The sequence below is a fragment of the Jaculus jaculus genome, chromosome 11 (assembly GCF_020740685.1).
Source record: "Jaculus jaculus isolate mJacJac1 chromosome 11, mJacJac1.mat.Y.cur, whole genome shotgun sequence".
In the NCBI taxonomy this organism is placed as follows: domain Eukaryota; kingdom Metazoa; phylum Chordata; class Mammalia; order Rodentia; family Dipodidae; genus Jaculus; species Jaculus jaculus.
In genome coordinates, this window is record NC_059112.1 from 29,061,577 (window position 1) to 29,068,332 (window position 6,756).

At 39.8% G+C, this 6,756-nt stretch overlaps 1 pseudogene; it reads right to left on the reverse strand.

Annotated features, from left to right (window-relative positions):
* Window positions 1-5,727: 5,727 nt before the first annotated feature.
* On the reverse strand, window positions 5,728-6,306 carry LOC123464408 (annotated as a pseudogene).
* Window positions 6,307-6,756: the final 450 nt, after the last annotated feature.

Sequence of the window (6,756 nt, forward strand, 5' to 3'; positions counted from 1 at the left end):
TAAAGACAAAACTTGTGTTGCTTGAGCTACTATAGTGTGGAGTGGATCAATATGCACACATAGGTTACTGAAACATCATTATCCAGGGAATCTGTTTTAGGGACTCAAAATAATAGGACTCAAATGTTTCCAAATAAGTTGTCCATGAGATATCCAAAGGAGAAACATTTTCTTTTAATTGATATTATTCAAGGTGCAACATGACCTATTTTTCTCTTCACTTAGCCCTTGACTCAGGGCCTTCAATTTATTTCCATAAATCGTAGTCTTCTACCCTTTTTTCTAGGGTACACAGGGCTTCTCTCTGTACTCTGAAGTCTTCTCTCAAAGTAAAAGATACACTTGGACCTATAAGTCTCATTAAAAAAAAAATTGTTTACATATTTGCAAGCAGTGAGGAAAGAGAGAGGGTAGGAGAGAGAGAAAATAGACATGCCAAGGCTTCCAGCCATTGCAAATGAGCTCTAGACACATGCATCTGGTTTTGTGTGTGTACTGGGGAATTGAACCTCAGTTGTTAAGCTTTGCAGGAAAGTGTCTCAAGTACTAAGCCATCTCTTTTTTATTGCTCATCTCTATGGTTTGTTTTTGCTAGCAAATTATGTCTATAAATTCCTTAGATGATTAGAATAGATAAAGACACTGTGGTACTAATGGATACTGTTTCCATCTTTAGTTTTGTAATCTTTCTCTACTATCAGCTATGAATAACCATTTTAACCACACAAATCCCAATTTTCATGAAGAAAGCAAATTCTATAACAAGGCATTGCCCACTGAGAGACACTCTTGAAGTGTACATATAATAAAGGAAGCACTAGCTCAAGGGTGATTAATAGACTTTATTTTGTGTGTAAATTCTTTTTTATTGACAATGACTTCATGTTGTGATTTGTTTAAAAAATTCTGATATTAGGTTCAAAAAAGAGTGAGTACTGGGGAATTAATGATGTCTCTCATGGGAATAAGAGGAATATATTTTTATTTTTTTAAGTTAAAAAAATTATTGTTTATTTGAGAGAGAAAGAGAGAGAGAGAGAGAGAGAGAGAGAGAGAGAGAGAGAGAGGGAGAATGGGTGTGCCAGGGCCTCCAGCCACTACAAACTCCAGATGAGTGCGCCCCCTTTTGCATCTGGCTAACGTGGGTCCTGGGGAACTGAGCCTCAAACTAGGGTCCTTAGGCTTCACAGGCAAGCACGTAACCGCTAAGCCATCTCTCTAGCCCTATATATATATATTTTTTTTTTAAATTTTTTATTTATTTATTTGAGAGCGACAGACATAGAGAGAAAGACAGGTAGAGGGAGAGAGAGAGAATGGGCGCGCCAGGGCTTCCAGCCTCTGCAAACGAACTCCACAGACGCGTGCGCCCCCTTGTGCATGTGGCTAACGTGGGACCTGGGGAACCGAGCCTCGAACCGGGGTCCTTAGGCTTCACAGGCAAGCGCTTAACCGCTAAGCCATCTCTCCAGCCCCCTATATTTTTATTTTTGATACAGCTTTTTCCCCATGGGTAAGAGAGATTCTGTAGGGAACTCATATTACATAAATGATCAGACAACAGTGGTTTCACTTGCATTGATCACAGCTCAATACTGAGTTCTCTGGTACTGGAACAAAATCACGGGTCCTTCAGTAGTATAATTCTCATCTTAATACTTTGCTGAGAGGTGGTCTCTATAGCTTCCCTCATGGTATTCAGAACTAGAGTAGTTTGATTTTTTAGGACAACAATAGCCTGTGTTAGCTTTTAAATGTATACTAATTAATACCCTGTATGCTTTTCACCATAGCTGTGTGATTGGAGCAGATAAGAAATACTCTTCTTTTCACCAAAATGAAATAAATACTATTCAAAAACACTAACACAGCAAGAAAAGATACAAAACTTATTATTGTTGGATCATTGTGTTTCCCCCTTACAATGCATTCATCAGTCTTGATCTTTTGTCAGAAAACTTGAAATACTGTATTAGTTGATGACTTACTCTAAAGTATTTATATATTTTCAGTGAAAGAGAAGACTTAAAATGAAATATTCATATTTTATTAAAATTCTGTAGCACGTTTAGTGTGACAATATAAGAAGTGGAATTTCTTTAAAAAATAAAACCAGTTATATGTTCAAAGAATTCAGCATGAATTGCTATAGTAAACTAAAAGCAAAAGGGGAAAAAAAGATATCTATAAAAAGGTAGGAAATATATATATATATATATATATATATATATATATATATTTGAGTTCTCTTCCACTATAACCTGATCAATAGTTGAAAAACATTTCTTGAAATCTTAATGTTACAACTGTCAAAATGAAATACAATACACCTTTATCAAGAGAATTTGAATGTCAGTTTTCAAATGACACAAGTTTAAAGATAAAAGTAGATGTTTTCTAATAGAAGTAATACTTCCTAATGGCACTATAAATGTAATTCTTCTTCCTACTTTTGTTAGTAACTTTCATTTTCTTGTAAGAAAGGCTTGGGTAGTGATACTGACCAGAGACATTGGGTAGTGAGAAATAAATAATAATTGTTACCCCCTGAAAGCAAGGAGCTAAGATTATGGTTTTCCTCTATTTTTTCATACCTTTACCCTTCCCAGGGATCAGGACCCCGAGTAAGTGCACACACTAGTGTATTCTTTGTGTATTGCCACTTTATCCGCATGGGGACCAGTTCATGGGGATGTGGCTCAAGGTCTGCTTTAGATATCTCCCATTATATGTGTTGCCCATTTGATGTAGCAGCCGAGTTACTAGAGGAAACTACAATGCTCACACTTTCAACATTGTCTTCTACGTGGTCTGGTGTTCTATAAGCCTCAAATAATGTTGAATTGCCTACACTCAGTTTGCAGTCTCTTTCATAGGAATGGATGTGTTCTGTACTTAGATCCGTTCTTTATTTATTCAATGAACACATACATAGTTATGAGATAATAACCATTACTGTTAACAACTATTGATCTGGTTCACAGTTTATAGAATCATAAACTTTCACAGTAAAGAATTGTTATACTGGTCACTTGGACTTCTGTGACAAACTTTCTCATATTAGAACATTAGTAAAAACAAGTGGATTAAACTTTATCTTAGAAGACTTAGAAAATTTTACTAATCTCTTAATTTTAGTAACATAGCAAACATGATAAAGATGCTTTGACAATAGTAATGTTATTTATAAAAATAAAACTGTCATAAAATAATATAAAAATAATTATTAGATATTGTTTTCATATAAAAATTCAAAGCTCTCAGTGAGAAATAAAACACAGACATCCATTTTCAAGCTATGAACCTCTAAATCAGCCCAAACCTGGTTATAGATAAAGAAACTGGCCCTCCTGCTGCTATCTGCTTTCCACAGCCCTTCATATGCCTCAGAGCCTTAAATACAGAAATAGATAACTATTAATCACTGGGTTTGTAAAACAGATGTGATAAGGCTCATGCACCTGAGGGTCTTAAGACACAGGGGATGTAGGATGTTGAGGAGGGGGTGGACTCAGGAGCAGTCTTTTATTGCCATATGAAAGCATAATAAGTCCTAGGCTACTTTCAGAAAATAATGTGATCCTGACAGGGAGCAGACAGTTAGGGGTTCTTGGGTCCATGCAAGTAAAAAAGCAGGAAGCGCTTCACTTTGCTAGAGATCGAAGTATGATCTGACTACTTATTTCTTCCCTGCATCTGTTTTTCCTCAAACAACCTGGGCCCCTCCTGGGAGGGAGGTCTCTCCTATGATTTAAATCTAATCTTAACATTGTTGTTGCTCAAGTTTAAACCCCAGACATTGGTGCCATGGCTAGCCTCTCTCTGAGTCAGCCCCTAGCCCAAACCAATCAGCTGTCTCTTTGACTCACGTGAGCTGGAAGGTAGGGCCCACCACCATAAGGTTATAAATAAGTGTGTGGGTGAGGGCATGCTCTCTGTGCTGCCTGACAGCTCCTGAACCTCTAGCTGCTGGTGAGTTTTCCTCAGCTCAGCAGGAGAGCTCCCTGCCCCAGCCCTTACTTTCCACATGGGCTCTTTACCCCTTTCTGCTTTCCAGGTGGCAGGAGCTCTTTTATCTTCCTTTTCTGTTCTCTCCATGTGTTTTCCTAAGCCCTCCACAGTGGGATCTCAAGCCAAGTTGGTTCTGTATTTCCCTAGCTAAATATGATTATTTAATAACTATCCTTTTCAGTCTTATTTTATTCAATTCTTTGATTAAATTTAGACATGAACCTAGGGTTTGGGAACCAACAACTTTCCTAAAACCCTTAAAACCCATTACATTCCTTTCAGGGAGTACTCAGTCATTGGGAAAAGAGAGGAAGGGTTGCCTTTAGGGTTATAAAAATGACCAAACTTTGCCTAAACAACCACCATTTTTTTTTTTTTCTGGGCTGCAACCGACCTTACAAAATCAAAAATAAACTGTTGTGGGCTAAAGAGACGGCTTAGTAGTTAAGGCACTTGCCTGTGAATCCTAGGGACCCAGGTTTGACTCTCCAGGTTCCACATAAGACAGAAGCACAAGGTGAGGCAAGTGCTCAAGGACACACATGCACACAAGGTGCCACATGCGTCTGGAGTTTGGTTACAGTGGCTGGGGACCCTGGGGCACAGATTCTCCCTCTCTCTCTTTCTCTGTCACATTAACAAACAGCCAGTCTGTTGGGCTAGCCTCAAAAGTAAATATATAAATAAACTTATGCTCAGTCTGGCAGTCTCTTTATTGAGAGGTAGATATTGGTAACACTGAGGACCTTCACAGGCGAGTAGTGGGACAGTGAGGGTGTATGAATGCCTGTGTTTGAAATTCTATCTTCCGAGGGCCGATTTGCCATGGAAACCATGGCCCAGGTATAAAGGAATTGCAACATGGTAGAACTTCATAATTTGTGCTGTAAAAAAGTCAACTTTTAGGGTAAGGGCTTAGAGAATTGTCAAATTAACCAGATTATTCGGAGGGAGGGTGTGGTGAAATAGCCAAAAGAAAATCAACGAGAAGCCAAGGTTTATTGACAGCGACTGAGAGAGAGGAAAGGCATTAAAGTCTGTTTCTGAAGAATGAAGTATAGAGCTGGTTTACCAGCAGTTGGGAATAGAAATTGTGAGAGAATAAAATGAAAAGAGTAGGTTTTACCGAAAAGTGGTAACTTTAAATGTGCATTTTTGTTATTGTCTATTACACCAGAATGAGATGAGCAGCACAGGGCATTCACTTCAAGATTTCAAAGACAGAAAGAAATTCCTCTGGGCTGGAGAGATGGCTTAGCAGTTAAGGTGCTTGTCTGCAAAGCCTATGGACCCAGGTTTGGTTAAGATTAAGGTGGCACATGCGTCTGGAATTCATTTGCAGGGGCTGGAGGCCCTGGCATGCCCATTCTCTATCTGCTACTCTCTCTCTCTAGTAAATAGATAAATATGCAAATAAATAAAATATTAATAAAGAAATTTCCTTGTTGTGGAATTGAAATTCTAATATTTTAATAAAATCTGACAGAATTAAAAAATAGAAATTTCCTTGTTTTATATGGTCAAGTAAGCTGCATTGAAATTTTTTTTTTCTGTTAAAATTTTTAATGGACAGGAAAGGTACAGAGTTTCACATAAAGTAACCTTTCTGTTAATGTTTGTGGTCCAGGAAAACACACACTATCAGTGGATACAAAACGCTTGGGCATTCTCAGCAGTTTGCTGGGTGTGTGACGCGTGTGGGCTGTGAACTTGTCTTTACATGGTCCAAAAATAAACAAATAAATGAATAAATAAATAAATGCGGGTGCTGTATCTGGCAGGCTTCAGATCCCCTCTGTCTCGGGGCTGGGCTCTGGTCTTGCTCTGGAGTGAATGGGATTGTCTGGTAAAGGTCGGTTTCTTTCACTTGGAGACCGTGGGCAGTTCCCCCAGGTCAGGCCGCACCTAGCCCAGCTCGTCCTGCGCCCGCCCACCCAACTTTGAGGGCAGTGGGCGGCAGCGCCCGAAGAAGAATCGATGCAGGTCTCTATTCCGTGCATGGCCCTGCGCAGTGATGCTGTATCTGCCTCGAGAAGCCCAGTGCGCCCTTGGGTCCTGAGTCCTCCTCTTCCCAGCGGCAAAGTATAAACTGCTTTTTGGGCTTATGGCACAGAGCTCTTCAGTGATGGGCTGCAGCCTAAGCGCCGCAGAGCTCACTGTCACCGCGTCCACTAGCAGCTCTTCCAGAGTGGACGGCTCCACTATCCCAGGCTTGACAGTGGCTGCCCTGACCCGCTCGTGCTCCCCCGCTCCTCTCCTTGACTTCCCCTTCCAACCGCCCACGCACCTCTGCATTACTTTTAAGATAAGCAACTGCTAGTACTCTAACAATAAGAATATTTAAAAAAAATATTTTATTTTTGTGTGTGTCTTGGGGAATTGAACCTGGGTCCTTTGGCTTTGCAGGCAAGCACCTTTAACCCCTAAACCATCTCTCCAGCCCCAATAAAAGCATTTAATAGTCACTTGTCACATGTAATTCATCCCGACTTCCCTTGGAAATTGGCATGAGCCAATTTTATCCAGAGGAATAAAAACACACCTCCAGTCTTCACGCCCTTGGAGCTGCCCTCTCCCCGAAATTAAGCTTCTATCCTCCCACAGGAACTCTGAGCGCTAGCGCTTCATGTTTACATTTCAAAAAATGATACTTGGGCTTTTGGCAAGGATTTTCCTGAATCATAAAGGAAACAAAAGGCTTATCACCTTTGAAGAAGAATTAAAAGGAAGTAAGAAAATGTGTAA